The 18360-nt window shown below is 54.7% G+C and overlaps 1 non-coding gene across 1 annotated transcript; it reads left to right on the forward strand.

The window, feature by feature from the left end:
* Window positions 1–8739: 8739 nt before the first annotated feature.
* On the forward strand, window positions 8740–8821 carry TRNAS-CGA. Its single transcript has one exon. It is a non-coding gene; the product is annotated as a tRNA-Ser (tRNA).
* Window positions 8822–18360: the final 9539 nt, after the last annotated feature.

Genomic DNA, 18360 nt, shown 5'->3' on the forward strand with positions numbered 1-18360 from the left:
TTTTCTTTTATATGATGAAGTAAGATTCTCAGGAATCATCATCATATCTGACAGGTGTGTCTGGACGGAGGCCTGAGGCTGGGCACTTTAAGGGAACTGCATGGTTTGGACTTCTAAGTGACCAGTGAGGTACTAGAGAAGCTGTTTTGTGCTGGTTGGTAAATCTAAGTATTGAAATAACCACCAGCGTTTGGGGTTTGTCTGCCCCGTTTGGTTTGCAGTTCACCCTGATTGAGTGAGCTCAGCTGGCTCTCACGGGCAGCACTGTCACAGGGGGATATGATTGCTCTTTATAAATATATCAGAGGGATAAATATTAGGGAGGGAGAGGAATTATTTAAGATTAGTACCAATGTGGACACAAGAACAAATGGATATAAACTGGACACTAGGAAGTTTAGACTTGAAATTAGACGAAGGTTTCTAACCATCAGAGGAGTGAAGTTCTGGAATAGCCTTCCAAGGGGAGTAGTGGGGGCAAAAGACATATCTGGCTTTAAGACTAAGCTTGATAAGTTTACGGAAGGGATGGTATGATGGGATAGCCTAATTTGGCAATTAATTTGGCAATTGATCTTTGATTATCAGCAGGTAAGTATGCCCAGTGGTCTGTGATGGGATATTAGATGGGGTGGGATCTGAGTTACTACAGAGTATTCTTTCCTGGGTGCTGGCTGGTGAGTCTTGCCCACATGCTCAGGGTTTAACTGATTGCCATATTTGGGGTCGGGAAGGAATTTTCCTCCAAGGCAGATTGGCAGAGGCCCTGGAGGTTTTTCGACTTACTCTGCAGCGTGGGGCGCAGGTCACTTGCTGGAGGATTCTCTGCAGCTTGAGGTCTTCAAACCACGATTTGAGGACTTCAGTAACTCAGGCATAGGTTAGGGGTTTCTTACAGGCGTGAGTGGATGAGATTCTGTGGCCTGCATTGTGCAGGAGGTCAGACTAGATGATCGTAATGGTCCCTTCTGACGTTAAAGTCTATGAGTCTATGAGGTGGACAAATTGGAGACAGTCCAGAGGAGAGCAACAAAAAAGATGGTAAAAGGTTTAGAAAAGCTGACTGTGGAGAAGTTAAAAACTGGCCATGTTTAGTCCTGAGAAAAGACTGATAAGGGACCTGATAAAAGTCTTCAAATCTGTTCAGGGCTGTTATAAAGAGGACTGTGATCAATTGTTCTCCATGTCCACTGAGGGCAGGACAAGAAGTAATCAGCTTAATGTGTAGCAAGGGAGCTTTAGGTTAGATATTGGGGGGTGGGGGGGAGCTGTCCAATGATAAGGGTCCTTAAGCTGTGGAATAACCTTTCCAGGGAGATTGGAAGCCCAGTCACTGGGGGTTTTGAAGAACAGGCTAGAGAAACTCCTGTCAGGGGTGGTCTAGATAATAGTTAGTCCTGCCTCGGTGCAGGGGACTGGACTAGATGGCTTCTCGAGGTCCCTTCCACTTCTACATTTCTATGACTTCATTATCCCCAATCTCTGCTGCTTTTGTTGTGGAAAGTTTTTTAAAAGAACCTCTTGCAGCTGTGAGCAGGTAGAGCTGCTCCCTTCCCTAGCAGGAACTCCTCCCCGCAGTGCCTTGGGTTTATTTTCAGTTTAATAATCCAACCCTGACCCCTGTGGGCAGTTGCTGAAAGTGGCATGTGCTGGGATCTCAGCCTGTCCCCATTGCACACGAATGTCACCAGCAGAGCCTGCACTGATTGTTCCCCTTGCTGTAAGAGAAGCCAAGGACCCTATAGACCATGGAGACAAACTCGTCTGTCCCCCAGGTCCGGGCTGCGGCCCAATGGCTGAGGCAGCGTGTGTGAGGGGAGCTGGCACTGGGACCCAGCACTGCACAGGGTATGGGATGAACAGAGAACTCAAGTCTCCGAAGCTCTCAGGCCGCGTGTCCATTCTGGCTGCAGGAGGAGATCTGGGGAGTGGTCGTGTGAGGCCAGAAAAGGGAATTGGGAAGGAAAGGAGGGATGACCAGAGAGGCTGGTAGTGAGACAGTTAGTTCCATGGGCTGCTTTGTGACTGGGTACCACATAGCAGCTATTTAATGCATTGCACTGCAGAACTGATGTGTTGTTGCAGAAGGGTGGTGTGAGCTGAAATCATTTTCTTTGAGGAGAAGGTCTCACATGCTGCTCTTTTCCCACAGGGTGCATTGCTTGAGATCCGTAGTCATCAGTCAAACACATTCACCATGCTGTGTCTCGTGTTCCTGGGCCCTTCGTTCTGCACTGTCTGGAATACAGCAATGTCACTATGAGATTCAACAGGGAACCTGAGGAGCAGCCCTCTGGAACCAGAAAAGGAAACCCCACTGCCGGAGGGGACTGGTGACTGGAGATGCTGCCGAGGACACAGCTACTTACATGGGCTGCTCTACAACTGGGTACAATGTTGGGCCACATTCTCACGTGGTGCAAGTTGGCCTAGATCCATTGAAGTCATTGGAGGTACATGGATTTTCACCGGGGGGAGTCTGATGCATCATTACCACTGTTTTATCACATTGTTCTTGGCACCTGTGTAGTGGGAACTGCTACATTGATGTGAATTAACTTCCCCAGGCCAGGAGCGGCGCCAGGGTTTTTAGCGCCCTAGGCGCAGGGCCGGCTCTACCCATTTCGCCACCGGTCCCACGGCTCCGGTGGACAAGCCGCAGGCGTTCCTGCGGAGGGTCTGCTGGTCCCGCGGCTCCGGTGGACCTCCCGCAGGTGTTCCTGCGGAGGGTCCGCTGGTCCCGCGGCTCCGGTGGTCCTCCCGCAGGAGCCGCGGGACCAGCGGACCCTCCCCAGGCACGCCTGCGGGAGGTCCACCGGGGCCGCCTGCCGCCCTCCCGGCAAAATGCTGCCCCCCCCAAATCCTGGCACCCTAGGCGACTGCCTAGGTCACCTAAATGGAAGCGCCGGCCCTGCTCCAAGCCCAGAGGCCTCATGGCAGCTGGCTGCCACATCTTCACATCTTAAATCAGGAGCAGACAGCAAATAAATTCAAAGCCCTGACAGCAGGGGAGAGGGCATTCAAACTTTTTCACAGTTTGGACCCAATTTCAGAGACTTCTCCCCTCCCATTAGCCCGCCTCTGGCCACTCCAGCAATGCCTGATAAGCACAAGGAATATCCGCTGCCTGTTTGGTATCTCTGTGCTGCCTGTGAATGCAATTGTTCATCTGGAAACAAGGGAGCCCCGCTGCACCAGCAGAGGGCTGAAGCTAACAGATTTTGCGGGATATTCAGTATTTGGGTTGATTCTGGCTGCCTGTCCCACTGGACCTCAAAGGCAGGCAGAGTTCCATAGACACGGTGTCCCACCAGATACCCTGAGAGCTTAGGATCCAGGGCACCAACGCTTCCAATGTCACCTGCACAGGGAGCTGTTTAAAATTCCACGCGCTTCACACAGACCTCGACTCACTGACCAGAGCATCATGGTCACAGCTCTAGATGGAAGTCAAGTGCTGGATACCATCTTCCCTCTTTTTTCCTATCAGGTAATTGAGAAGTCACATCGCGCAGGACTAGGAATGGAAACCAGAGCTTTAATGTGGTGCTTTTCAGACTGAGTGAGTCAAATATACGGTCTTTGATTATCCTGTCACTAATCACTACACCACACTCCCTTAACTCAGCAGTCCAGACCTCTAATATTCCACTGCTCTTTAGCAAATAGATGTGTAACCCGCTTGTAACAAGTGTGCTCTACTGAGAGAACCAGTTCAGGGTGAATGGCTAAGAAACAGGGCAGCTGCAGCCGCAGCCCCAGCCTGGGGGTCCTGCACTTCTAAGGCACCAAACCAGCCAGCCAGAGAGGACTTCGGTCTGGCCCCACTGGCCAACCAGACGTCATACAAGCAATTCCCTCAGATACCCAGTTCCCTTGTATCACCACCAGCGACACTCCTTATAGGGATGACTAATTATGAAAACCAGTGTCCCCAGTGAAAGGTTCTCCCATTCCCAAAGGACCAGCCACAAAACCCAGGTCAATATACAAATCAGATTGTGCCAAAAAAATCACACTTTTGCCAATCCTTTAAAATCTAAAATCTAAAGGTTTATTCATAAAAAGAAAGAAATAGAGATGAGAGTTAAAATTGGTTAAATGGAATCAAATACATACAACAATGGCAAAGTTCTTGGTCAGGCTTGTAGCAGTGATGGAATAAACTCCTAGCTCAAATCAACTCTCTGGGGTCCATCCACAGCTGCGCTGGGTCATTCAGTCCTGTGTTCAGAACTTCAGTTTGTAGCAACGTCCCTCCAGAGGTTGTCAGAAGCAGGATTGAAGACAAAATGGAGGGGTGTCCATGGTCCTTTGTATCCTTTGTCATGTGGCAGGAAACCCCCTTGTTCCTACTGTGGAAAATTACAGCAGCAAGATGGAGTTTGGAGTCACATGGGCATGTCACGTGCCCACACATGACTCGGTTCCTTACAGGTAGCAGCCATTGAACATTCCCAGGAAGGCTCACTGGATGTGGATTGGAGTCTCCCAGGCTCCATTGTCAGTCAAGTACTTGTTGATTGGGCCATTCAACTTGACTAGCCCCTTCTCAGTAAGCTGGCCAAATGTTTCACTGGTGCTACTCAGAAGCAAACAGTGAAATACAAGTACAGAGCCAATATTCATAACTTCAAATACAAGAATAATACACACATACCGACAGCATAAGCATAACCAGCAAATGACAACCTTTTCATAGACACCTCACTTCACCATCTTTGTACAAGATTTGTTGCAACTATATGACAGTGGTTGCAATAATGGTCTATATGGTCATAGTTCAATTAGATAAGGTCACACCCCTATCTGCTCTCAATGGACTTGCCTGGGAACGTTCCATCTGGAGTCTAGGTCGTGGCTTCTGCTGTGACTAAGCGAAATCAGGCATGGACGTGGGACGTGCCCATGTGACTCCAAACACCATCTCGTTACCTGTCATTTTCCACTCTCTCCACTGAGGGCTTTGTTTGAAACAATGGGGGTTTCCATCCACAAGCTATAAAAGGCCCTGGACACATCTCCATTTGGCCTCTTTCCTGCTCAGACCTCTTGATGATGACCTTATACTAATGGGAGCGTTCTAACCAAAGGACTGAGGACCTTCCAATGATTGAGAAGCAACCAGAGACTTAAAAAGCCAACAGTTTATTCCATCACTGCTACAAGCGTGATCCAAGAACTTTGCAATTCTTGTATGTATTTGATTCCTTCAACCAATTTTAACTCTCACCTTCCTTCCTTTCCAGAAATAAACCTTAATATTTTAGATACTAAAGAATTGGCAACAGCATGAAAGGGGGAGGGATAGCTCAGTGGTTTGAGCATTGGCCTGCTAAACCCAGGTTTGTGAGTTCAATCCTTGAGGGGGCCACTTAGGGATCTGGGGCAACAATTGGTCCTGCTAGTGAAGGCAGGGGGCTGGACTCGATGACCTTTCAAGGTCCCTTCCAGTTCTAGGAGATTGGTATATCTCCAATTATTACCTATTACTGGGCTAAGATCTGAGTTGTAGATTGACCTGGGTATGTAGCTCATCTCAAACCCCAAACCTTGCTTGTCGTGAACCCATGAGATATTCTTACCAGACTGTGCCAGAGAGAGGGAGCTAGATGACATTGTCATTGCCACTGGTTCCAACTGAATCCCAAACACCACCTGGGATGTGTGACTCAGGGCTTGTCTGCACTTAAAACACTGCTGCAGCACAGCTGTGGTCCTTCCATGTAGACACCCCTATGCCAACGGGATGCCATCTCCAACTGCTGGTAGCTGGCTGATGGAGGAATACTTTCTTTGACCTAGCACTGTCTCCGGGACGGGGGAAGGACTTCTGTTGGCTCAACTAGGCTGCTTGGGGGTGTGGATTTCACCCTTCAATGATGTAGTTATGCCGACCTAATTTTCTAGTGTAGTCAGGCCTAAGTAAGACACCTCCACTCCCAGCCTGTCTTTTTCCTTCCTGATCTATTTTTATAAGAACATAAGAACAGCTGTACCGGGTTAGACCAAAGGTCCATCTAGCCCAGTATCCTGTCTACCGACAGTGGCCAATGCCAGGTGCCCCAGAGGGAGTGAACCTAACAGGTAATGATCAAGTGATCTCTCTCCTGCCATCCATCTCCACCCTCTGACAAACAGAGGCTAGGGACACCATTCCTTACCTATCCTGGCTAATAGCCATTAATGGACTTAACCTCCATGAATTTATCCAGTTCTTTTTTAAACGCTGTTATAGTCCTATAGTTTCTTTTTCCTGTCCCTCTCCTTCTGCTTCTGTTCAATCAAAATCTGACTTAGCTGGCCAAGACTGTGTGTTTTGAACACTGCTGTAAGCCTGTGAGCAGAAAGCCAGCTAAATGCCATGCCCCAAGCAGCCCAATGGGGGTTCAAGCTTGCTAGGTCTCTAAGCGGCTGGCAAGGCCTTGTGCTAGGCCAGAGCCAGAAGCTGCATCTTCTATCTTTGCTGTTCTCTTCTTTCCCCATTTGTGTGTGTTCGCCTTATCTTAGACTTTATGGGATTGGACTTTAACAAGAGACACCACAACAATGACAGCTCCAGCCCATCTCAGCTTATCTCTCTGATTTCCCCAGGACAGCTGTTACCTTCTTCAAAACCATCCAAGAGACCATCACATAAGGAACTTTCCTTCTAAAAACTCTCCCAGCAGAAGAGAAAGGGCAGAGGGGATGCTGTTAAAGACAAGCCTTACTGACTACTTTACATTTCCATTGCTTTAACTCTGTCTCTGTTTCTCTCTGTGTTTCAGTAACACACTAGCAGGGATGTGAGAGGTGTGTTTGCCATGGGACTAAGCGGGCTGAAGTCTCTCTCTACCAAACCACCAGCCGTGTTTCCCCCGGTCAGTGTTGGACAGTGACAGGGGCACGTTAACACCTTTCACTCTTTCGGGGACCTTGAGCCAGTTTAAATGACCACAGAAGTTCCCGCCCCCTGTGTGAGTGGCATGGGGGACTGAGCGTCTTTTCTCCTTTCTCCCCTCTAGGATGTCAGAAGCCCCATAGACAGGGCGTGGCTCCTCCCCCTGCACACGCCATTAGTCTGTCCACAGGCTGAGACAACACAACTGTCCCAGGGCACAATTGCAACGTGGTGAAGGTGACACGTGGGTCGGAATCTCCTTTGGTTTACTACAAACCCGGGTTTCTGCATTTCCTACAAAACTAAATCTGTTTTCTAAATCGCTTCTCTGCTCAGGCTGCGGCTACGCCCCCTTGTGTCGGTAGAACGTATGTCGCTCAGGGGTGTGAATGAGCCACCCCCCGAGTGACACAGTTACACTGACCCAAGCGCCGGTGTGGGCAGGGCTATGTCGCTGGGAGAGCTTCTCCTGCCAACATGGCTACGGCTCTCGCTGGGGGTGGGGAGTCTCAGCAGCTACACTCAAGAGCTAACGGCAGGGCCGCTGCACCGGTGCCAGCGTGAGCTCCCCAGAGCAGCCACCACCTCAGGGCAGGGACGATGGCCCTGACTGGGGACACAGTACGGGCCTGTCACCTCCAGGGCACTGGGTTCTCTTCTGCCCCTGGCAGGAGTGAAAAAACGTCTGTATGACGTGGTGACCATTCACAGACCGGTGAGGAATGAGCTGGTGTGAGAGGAGCTGATCTTGGTCCAGTGGCAGGTAGGCAGATGGCCACAGAACAATGACCAGCAGGAACATTGGAATCTATTGGCCATCAAAGCATGGAGGCCGAGGAGTGAATTGCCCACGGGATCGAACTCATCCTGTCCCCAGAGCTGGTCTCGGTAAATCGGGGTGAAGCACATTGACGGGACACCTCAGGGAAGCTTGCACAGCCATTGCTGGGGCTGCAGCTATTCTGTGGCTGGATACACAGAGACTCATTCTCCAGTCCCTCAATTCAGCATTTCACACGGGCAAGAAATTCAGAGTAAAATACGACAATAAAATATGATAATGATTAATGGGGAAAAAACTGTTTCTTTCTAGGTGTGAAACAGGGAAGTTCCAGCAGCTGGAGGACACGTCTCCTGATCTGGAAATCAGTCTTGGTTATTGGTGCCAAGAAAGCCAGTGCTCTGAAGGAGACTGAGGAAAATCAAAGGTACCGAGAAGGGAGCTAGGGGGGAAACGTTTCGGACTTCCGGAATTGACGGGCTCTGACCAATTAGTGGCAATAGATGCTAACATAAAACTGAAACAAATCAGAGTGAACCAATAAATTATCATTCCTGACTCAGGGGAAAAGGCTGGGTGGGGCCGAGTTCCAAGGCAACAGCAAACGGTTCATAATCTGCAGTCATTTGAATGTGATTCATTTTTCCACTAACAAGTTTCTCTGAAGTGGTGAGAAATCCAGGGTCCGGGGAAGGGAGCCGTGGCCCATTCTCCTGTCGGACAGTCCAGTTGTGGCTTAGTCCTGTTTATACATAGAGAAAAGAGTCCAATACAAACAGTTTAATCCACCGAGAAAGTCAGTCCATTGGCGGATAGAGCCGGGAGCTGGTGGGGGGCAGAGCTGGATTCTACCTCACTGTCTGACCTCTCCCTGTCTCGATCGTTACAGTGTGGAGAGGAACAATGACAGACCCCACAGGAGGGTGCTGGTTTGGTGCTTAACCACATGGCAAAGGAACGAGAGCCCCAAATTCCCCCTGGTGCTTTGGGAGCCAGGTTTGCTGTTTGAATTCTGCAGTTCAGATGACGTCAGGCCTGGGAGTTTCACTGGCCTTAGGGGCCTGCTTTGCTCACAGCTGTGATGGCTGAGTGGCTAAGGTGTTGGACTCGAAATCCAAGAAGGTTTTCCTGCGCAGGTTCAACTCCTGCTCATAGCAAAGTCAGTGTTTTAGCCACAGCCCCTCTAAGAGGCCAGGGGTGGCTGAGCCTCCCCCAAATGGCCGCCCATGCAGGGGGGAACACTGGGGATGTGGGGCGAGTCAACCCTCTGTGGGCCCATTGTCATCTTTCTAGTGCTGGACGCGAAGCTCCAGAGAAGCGGGGGCCCAGCCTGCACCCTTTTCCACTCTGCCTCTTAACCCGATGATTGGCCGAGCAGGGGGCTATCGACAGCGAGGAGACTCCAATGTACAATCCTACGTACGGGATTAATCTTGCTGCTTCTCTCCATTAATTGTCTCTTGGCAGGTCATGATTTCCTCTAATGTTCTAGGTCTTCTAAAATACTTGCTGAATAGTGTGGTGGAGTAGGGACTGTCTATGTGGAGGATGGGAGAGCAGGGAGGATTTTAGGTGAGAGGCAGGTATGCAGACTGTAACATGAGCTAGGCCTGGGGGAGGGGAGGTGACACCTCAGCCCAGGAGCTGGACAAAAGGAAAGGAGCTGAGTGGAGAGGGTGGGGTCAGTCTTCGGTTTGGGAGCTGGGTGGTGGGTTTTTCAGGGGATCCTAGGCTGGGATCCAAGCACCCTGAACCCCCCAGAAAGGCCAGAAGGGGTCCTGGCTCTGAACACGAGCTGGGCTGTATCCTGTGTTCCTGTTGTTCAATAAACCTTCTGTTTTACTGGCTGGCTGAGAGTCACTGTGAGTCCCGGAAGAGGGGCGCAGGGCTGGACTCCCCCACAGTCCGTGACAAATAGTTACTATGAACCACTGTTGGTCTGTAGCTCACTTGAGAGCCTGCACCCGGCTCCGCTCTGCCTCTTAACCCGATGCCCTGCTCTGCCTCCTCCCATCCCCCGTCTGCCTCTTCCCCCAAGGCCTGCGCCCCACCCCCGCTGGGCCTTTTCCCCTGAGCCCCCTCCCTCTTCCTGCCCCTGCTCCGCCTCCTTCCCTAGGGACCCCCCGCCCCTCGCTCACCTAAGGCAGGAAAAAGTGATGGGTGCCTGGCCCCATGGCCCCCTGGCAGCCCCCCTTAGGGGAAAGGGGCAGAGAGGAGCAAGCAGCAGGTGAGTGGCGTCTTGGGGGAAGAGTGAGGGGCAGGTAGGAGGTCTGGGGGAGGGGGCGGAGGGCAGTGAACAGCAAGTGGGCGGGGCCTCGGGGGACGAGGATGAGCAGGGGTGGGGCCTCTGTGGCCGGGCCATGGTCTGGGCACCGGTGGCCCCCCAACTTCTAGGGGTCACTCATCTGAAACCCAGGATGAAAGTGACATGGGCCTGAGTCTTGTTGGGGCTGAGGCTACCTCACACCTTTACCTTCGGGGCTCTACCGGGGCATAAAGCCCCCGGACACGGCCAGAGACAGGGCGAGGGGCCTCAGCACGGGAGAGAGTCAGGCCCAGAGTTAGACGAGGGGGGCAGAGAATATTCTTCATTCTGGTTAGTTACACGGCGCCCTTGCTAGAAATCCTTCCTGTATTTGCTCCAGTTGGCTCCCTGCAGAAGTGAGAGTAAGCTCGGCCGTGCCCGTAGCCCTGGGCCCTTTAAATCACCCCTGGAGACCCCGGCCGCAGCCGCTGCCCCAGGGGCTCCAGCAACAGGGCTCGGGCGGCCATTTAAAGGGTGCAGGGCTCTGCTGTGGTAGCAGCAGCCGGAGTCCCGGGCCCTTTGAATGGCCCCAAGCTCTGGGGCTCCCAGCAGCCTCCGCAGCTGGTAGCTCTGGCGGTGATTTAAAGGGCCCAGGGCTCCCAGCCGCTTCTACTGCAGTCGGAGCCCTGGACCCTTTAAATCTCGATTCAAAGGGCCTGGGGCTCTAACAGCCCCGCCTCTTCCACCTGAGGCCCCGCCCCCCGGCTCAGGACTCCCACGTACCGGTAAGTCCTTTAAGTGACTTTCACCCCTGACTCCCTGACTCTGTAGCGCTGCCCCGTTCCCCTGTTTGTTCCTCAGAATTAGCCGGTTCTGTCACTTCCTAGCAGCAATCCCGCCATAACACGACAGCCTGAAATCGCAGCTCTCCCCTCCCCTCGCGCTGGACTTGCTGCCAGCCGAACTGGAGAAAACGTGGGGAACGTCTCTGGCAGAGGGTGTGAAAAAGACACAGGGAAAGGGGGAGTTTCACAGGGATTTCCTCAAGTGAGGAGAAATGTGGGGTCCCTTAGCTACCCCCTTAGCTCCTGGCCTCTATGAGCCTGGAGGGTCAATTATCTCAGGGGGTCACTCAGGCCATGGTGAAGCCAGGTGCCTGTGGGAGCAAACAGGGCTGGGTCAATGTGTTAGGAGGCCATTGACCCTCCACACAGAGCTGTGGGAAATATAAAAATAAAGACAAAACCTCGCTTCTTAACTCTGCATAAAACAGATTCCAGTTAGGTCACATTTACACTCATGAGCGTATTTCTGGAAAGCGTTATGGGTGCAACGTCGCAGCACTAATGAAATTTAGCCTTCGAAAGGTGTGGTGGGGGAGAAGGAAGCAGCAGCCTCTCAGAATGTTTGTCGAAGTGGTTAGAGGCTCTCACCCAGAAAAAGGGTGTTTGAGTTTCAGGCTAAATGCACCTTTTTTCCCGTGCTCCACCAATGGCACCTTATGATGGGATGCTCTGTTCACCATGGGCTGGTGCTGCCTCCTGACTATCCTGAGGATGAGATGTGTGTGGCCAATGCCCCTGCTTGTGGTCACACGCTGTATCTCTGCCTGTCACTCTAAGGCTGCAGCCCCTCTCTCACTCCAGAAACTGCCGCTACCTCTTCGTGGACCTGGCCCTTTGGACAGGGCTCTCTATTGTTTTCCCCTTCTGGGGCAGAGTCCTTCAAACTCTCTCCCATTCGAGAGGTATCCTGTGCCCTGATCCTTTGACTCCTGCCGTTGCCCAGGCAGGCTTCCAGCTCTCTGTCCCTCTCATGCCACTTCCCCAGTGGTGGGAGAGGAACCCAGGCCGGCCGTGTACTCCACGGGCCAGCCCAGCGACTCTAGAACACACAGCCAAGGTTCAGTCTCCAGGGTGCGAAGCATTCACAGTGCCTGGAGGGAAGCTGGCTGAATAAAGGGCACAGCTCTGTGTGTGAGGCACAGGTCCTGAGGGTGGCTCCAGATTGTATGTTGTTCTTCCTAATGAAACTCTTCTGCCCGTCTGAGTTGGCAGCAACAAGGGCCGGGTTCAGTATGTAGGGGTTCTATTTCAATAACACAATGTAAAACCAGCTCGACCCCCACCCAGTGACATGGGACAATTAAATATCACACCTCTAAGGGGCAAGACTTCCCCTCTCACAAGCACAGAGTCTGAGTGTAGCAAAATCCTTTTAATAAAGGAGGGACACAATGTGGCATCATGTTGGGAAAACTCCACAAACAGGATTCATAATGCAAACCATGAACAAAAGACCCACCCCCAAGTAAGCCAACAGTCTCCCCCCACCTGCAGTTTCTGTCCTTGGTCAGTGGAGCCTCCAGAGTTCAGAAGTTCCTCTGCAGAGTTTACCTCCCTACCTGGGTGGAAGCAGGGGAAGGTATGGGGGGGTGCGGCTGTGCATCTTACATGCTCCACTGCTCAGGTTGACACCTGATTGTCAAGCCTCTCCGCCAGCCACCCTACTATGGGCTCCTATCCGCCAGCCACCATGCTATCGGCTTCTCTCCGTCAGCCCCCCTGCTATCCGCTCCTATCCGCCAGCCACCCTACTATCCGCTCCTCTCCGCCAGCCACCCTGCTATCCGCGCCACTCGCCAATCTACTCCATTCGCCAAGCCTCTCCGTCAGCCACCCTGTAATCCACTTTTCTCTGTCAGCCACCCTGCAATCCGCTCCTCTCCACCAGCCACCCTGCTATCCGCTCCTCTCCGCCAGCCACCCTGCTTTCCGCTTCTCTCCGCCAGCCTCCCTGCAATCCGCTCCTCTAGGTCATCCAATCTGCTATCCGCTCCTCTCCGCCTGCCGCCCCGCTATCCGCTCCTGTCCGCCAGCCGTCCCGCTATCCGCTCCTGTCAGCCAGCCGCCCCGCTATCCGCTCCTCTCAGTCAGCCCCTCTGCTATCCGCTCCTCTCCGCCAGCCACTATGCCACCTGCTCCACTCTGCCAGCCACCCTGCTATCCGCTCCTGTCCGCCAACCACCCCGCTATCGGCTCCTGTCCGCCAGCCGCTCCGCTATCCGCTCCTCTCAGTCAGCCACTCTGCCACCTGCTCCTCTCCGCCAGCCATTCTGCCACCTGCTCCTCTCCGCCAGCCACCCTTCTATCCGCTCCTCTCCGCCATCCACCCTGCAATACGCTCCTCTCCACTAGCCAATCTGCTATCCGCTCCTCTCCGCCAGCCACCCTGCAATCCGCTTCTCTCCACTAGCCAATCTGCTATCCGCTCCTCTTCGCCACCCACCCTGCTATCTGCTCCTCTCTGCCAGCCAATCTGCTATCCGCTCCTGTGTCAGCCAATCTGCAATCCGCTCCTGTGTCAGCCAATCTGCAATCCGCTCCTGTGTCAGCCAATCTGCTATCCGCTCCTCTCCGCCAGCCAATCTGCTATCCGCTCCTCTTTGCCATCCAATCTCCTCTCCGCTCCTCTCCGCCAGCCACCCTGCTATCCGCTCCTCTCCGCCAGCCACCCTGCTATCCGCTCCTATCTGCCAGCCAATCTGCTATCCGCTCCCTTCCGTCAACCAATCTACTATCCGCTCCTCTCCGCCAGACACCCTGCTATCAGCTCTCTACGCCAGCCAATCTGCTATCCGCTCCTGTGTCAGCCAATCTGCTATCCGCTCCCTTCCGCCAACCAATCTGCTATCCGCTCCTCTCCTCCAGCCACCCTGCAATCCGCTCCTCTCCGCCAGCCACCCTGCTATCCGCTCCTCTCTGCCAGCCACCCTGCTATCCGCTCCTCTCCGCCAGCTACCCTGCTATACGCTCCTCTCCGCAAGCCACCCTGCTATACGCTCCTCTCCGCCAGCCACACTGCTATCCGCTGCTCTCCGCCAGCCAATCTGCTATCCGTTCCTCTCCGCCAGCCAATCTGCTATCCACTCCTTTGTCAGCCAATCTGCTATCCGCTCCTCTCTGCCAGCCAATCTGCTATCCGCTCCTCTCTGTCAGGCAATCTGATATCCGCTCCTTTGTGCCAACCACCCTGCTATCCACTCCTCTCCACCAGCCACCCTGCTATCCGCTCCTCTCCGCCAGCCAATCTGCTATCCGCTCCTATCCGCCAACCACCCTGCTATCTGGTCCTCTCCGTCAGCCAATCTGATATCCGCTCCTCTCCACCAGCCACCCTGCTATTCGCTCCTCTCCAACAGCCAATCTGCTATCCGCTCCTGTGTCAGTCACCCTGCTATCCGCTCCTGTCCACCAGCCACCCTGCAATCCGCTCCTCTCCGCCAGCGAATGTGCTATCTTCTCCTCCCCGCCAACCACCCTGCTATCCGCTCCTCTCCGCCAACCACCCTGCTATCCGCTCCTCTCCGTCAGCCAATCTGCTATCCACTCCTTTGTCAGTCAATCTGCTATCTGCTCCTCTACTCCAGCCACCCTGCATTCCGCTCCTCTCCGCCAGCCAATGTGCTATCTTCTCCTCCCCGCCAACCACCCTGCTATCCGCTCCTCTCCGCCAACCACCCTGCTATCCGCTCCTCTCCGTCAGCCAATCTGCTATCCACTCCTTTGTCAGTCAATCTGCTATCTGCTCCTCTACTCCAGCCACCCTGCAATCCGCTCCTCTCCGCCAGCCACCCTGCAATCCGCTCCTCTCCGCCAGCCACCCTGCAATCCACTCCTCTCCGTCACCCAATCTTCTATCAGCACCTCTCCGTCAGCCAATCTGATATCCGCTCCTCTCCACCAGCCACCCTGCTATTCGCTCCTCTCCAACAGCCAATCTGCTATCCGCTCCTGTGTCAGTCACCCTGCTATCCGCTCCTGTCCACCAGCCACCCTGCAATCCGCTCCTCTCCGCCAGCCACCCTGCAATCCGCTCCTCTCCGCCAACCACCCTGCTATCCGCTCCTCTCCGTCAGCCGATCTGCTATCCGCTCCTTTGTCAGCCACCCTGCTATCCGCTCCTGTCCGCCATCCACCCCGCTATCGGCTCCTGTCCGCCAGCCGCTCCGCTATCCGCTCCTCTCAGTCAGCCACTCTGCCACCTGCTCCTCTCCGCCAGCCATTCTGCCACCTGCTCCTCTCCGCCAGCCACCCTTCTATCCGCTCCTCTCCGCCAGCCACCCTGCAATACGCTCCTCTCCACTAGCCAATCTGCTATCCGCTCCTCTCCGCCAGCCACCCTGCAATCCGCTTCTCTCCACTAGCCAATCTGCTATCCGCTCCTCTTCGCCACCCACCCTGCTATCCGCTCCTCTCTGCCAGCCAATCTGCTATCCGCTCCTGTGTCAGCCAATCTGCAATCCGCTCCTGTGTCAGCCAATCTGCTATCCGCTCCTCTCCGCCAGCCAATCTGCTATCCGCTCCTCTTTGCCATCCAATCTCCTCTCCGCTCCTCTCCGCCAGCCACCCTGCTATCCGCTGCTCTCCGCCATCACCCTTCTATCCGCTCCTATCTGCCAGCCAATCTGCTATCCGCTCCCTTCCGTCAACCAATCTACTATCCGCTCCTCTCCGCCAGACACCCTGCTATCAGCTCTCTACGCCAGCCAATCTGCTATCCGCTCCTGTGTCAGCCAATCTGCTATCCGCTCCCTTCCGCCAACCAATCTGCTATCCGCTCCTCTCCTCCAGCCACCCTGCAATCCGCTCCTCTCCGCCAGCCACCCTGCTATCCGCTCCTCTCTGCCAGCCACCCTGCTATCCGCTCCTCTCCGCCAGCTACCCTGCTATACGCTCCTCTCCGCAAGCCACCCTGCTATACGCTCCTCTCCGCCAGCCACACTGCTATCCGCTGCTCTCCGCCAGCCAATCTGCTATCCGTTCCTCTGCGCCAGCCAATCTGCTATCCGCTCCTCTCTGCCAGCCAATCTGCTATCCGCTCCTCTCTGTCAGGCAATCTGATATCCGCTCCTTTGTGCCAACCACCCTGCTATCCACTCCTCTCCGCCAGCCACCCTGCAATCCGCTCCTCTCTGCCAGCCACCCTGCTATCCGCTCCTGTCCACCAGCCACCCTGCTATCCGCTCCTCTCCGACAGCCAATGTGCTATCCGCTCCTCTCCGACAGCCAATCTGCTATCCGCTCCTGTGTCACCCAATCTGCTATCCGCTCCTGTGTCATCCAATCTGCTATTCGATACTCTCCGCCAACCAATCTGCTATCCGCTCCTCTTTGCCAGCCAATCTGCTTTCCGCTCCTCTCAGCCAGCCACCCTGCTATCCGCTCCTCTCCGCCAGCCACCCTGCTATCCGCTTTTCTCCGCCAGCCACCCTGCTATCCGCTCCTCTCCGCCAGCCAATGTGCTATCTTCTCCTCCCCGCCAACCACCCTGCTATCCGCTCCTCTCCGCCAACCACCCTGCTATCCGCTCCTCTCCGTCAGCCAATCTGCTATCCACTCCTTTGTCAGTCAATCTGCTATCTGCTCCTCTACTCCAGCCACCCTGCAATCCGCTCCTCTCCGCCAGCCACCCTGCAATCCGCTCCTCTCCGCCAGCCACCCTGCAATCCGCTCCTCTCCGTCAGCCAATTTTCTATCCGCTCCTCTCAGTCTGCCAATCTTCTATCAGCACCTCTCCGTCAGCCAATCTGATATCCGCTCCTCTCCACCAGCCACCCTGCTATTCGCTCCTCTCCACCAGCCAATCTGCTATCCGCTCCTGTGTCAGTCACCCTGCTATCCGCTCCTGTCCGCCAGCCACCCTGCAATCCGCTCCTCTCCGCCAGCCACCCTGCAATCCGCTCCTCTCCGCCAACCACCCTGCTATCCGCTCCTCTCCGTCAGCCGATCTGCTATCCGCTCCTTTGTCAGCCACCCAGCTATCCGCTCCTCTCCGCCAGCCAATTTTCTATCCGCTCCTCTCAGTCTGCCAATCTTCTATCAGCGCCTCTCCGTCAGCCAATATGCTATCCTCTCCTCTCCGCCAGCCACCCTGCTATCCGCTCCTCTCTACCAAAAACCCTGCTATCCACTCCTCTCTGCCAACCACCCTGCTATCCGCTCCTCTCCACCAGCCACCCTGCTATTCGCTCCTCTCCACCAGCCAATCTGCTATCCGCTCCTGTGTCAGCCACCCTGCTATCCGCTCCTGTCCGCCAGCCACCCTGCTATCCGCTCCTCTCCGCCACCCAACCTGCTATCCGCTCCTCTCTGCCAACGACCCTGCTATCCGCTCCTCTCCGCCAGCCACCCTCCTATCCGCTCCTCTTTGCCAGGCACCCTGCTTTACTCTCCTCTCCGCCACGCATCCTGCTATCCGCTCCTCTCTGCCAACCACCCTGCTATCCGCTCCTCTCCACCAGCCACCATGCTATCCGCTCCTCTCAACCAGCCAATCTGCTATCCGCTCCTTTGTCAGCCACCCTGCTATCCGCTCCTCTCCGCCAGCCACCCTGCTATCCGCTTCTCTCCGCCAGTCAATGTGCTATCAGCTCCTCTCCGCCAACCACTCTGATATCCGCTCCTCTTTGTCAGCCAATCTGCTATCCACTCCTGTGTCTATCAATCTGCTATCCGCTACTCTCCGCCAGCGACCCTGCAATCCGCTCCTCTCCGCCAGCCACCCTGCTATCCGCTCCTCTCCGCCAACCACCCTGCTATCCGCTCCTCTCCGTCAGCCAATCTGCTATCCGTTCCTCTCCACCAGACAATCTGCTATACGCTCCTCTTTCTCAGCCAATCTCCTATCCGTTCCTCTCCGCCAGCCACCCTGCGATCCGCTCCTCTCCGCCAACCACCCTGCTATCCGCTACTCTCCGCCAGCCAATCTGCTATCCACTCCTGTGTCAGTCAATCTGCTTTCCGCTCCTGTCCGCCAGCCACCATGCAATCCGCTCCTCTCCGCCAGCCACCCTGCTATCTGCTCCTCACAGCCAACCACCCTAATATCAGCTCCTCTCCGCCAGCCAATCTGCTATCTGCTCCTCTTTGCCAGCCACCCTGCTATCCTCTCCTCTCCGCCAGGCACCCTGCTATCCGTTCCTCTCTGCCAACCACCCTGCTATCCGCTCGTCTCCACCAGCCACCCTGCTATCCGCTCCTCTCCACCAGCCACCCTGCTATCCGCTCCTCTCAACCAGCCAATCTGCTATCCGCTCCTTTGTCAGCCACCCTGCTATCCGCTCCTCTCCGCCAGCCACCCTCCTATCAGCTTCTCTCCGCCAGTCAATGTGCTATCCGCTCCTGTGTCAGCCACCGTGCTATCCCCTCCTCTATGCCAGCGAATGTGCTATCTGCTCCTCTCCGCCAACCACCCTGCTATGCGCTCCTCTCCGCCAACCACTCTGATATCCGCTCCTCTTTGTCAGCCAATCTGCTATCCACTCCTGTGTCTATCAATCTGCTATTCGCTACTCTCCGCCAGCGACCCTGCAATCCGCTCCTCTCCGCCAGCCACCCTGCTATCCGCTCCTCTCCGCCAACCACCCTGCTATCCGCTCCTCTCCGTCAG

Source organism: Mauremys mutica, chromosome 10 (assembly GCF_020497125.1).
Source record: "Mauremys mutica isolate MM-2020 ecotype Southern chromosome 10, ASM2049712v1, whole genome shotgun sequence".
Taxonomy (NCBI): Eukaryota; Metazoa; Chordata; order Testudines; family Geoemydidae; genus Mauremys; species Mauremys mutica.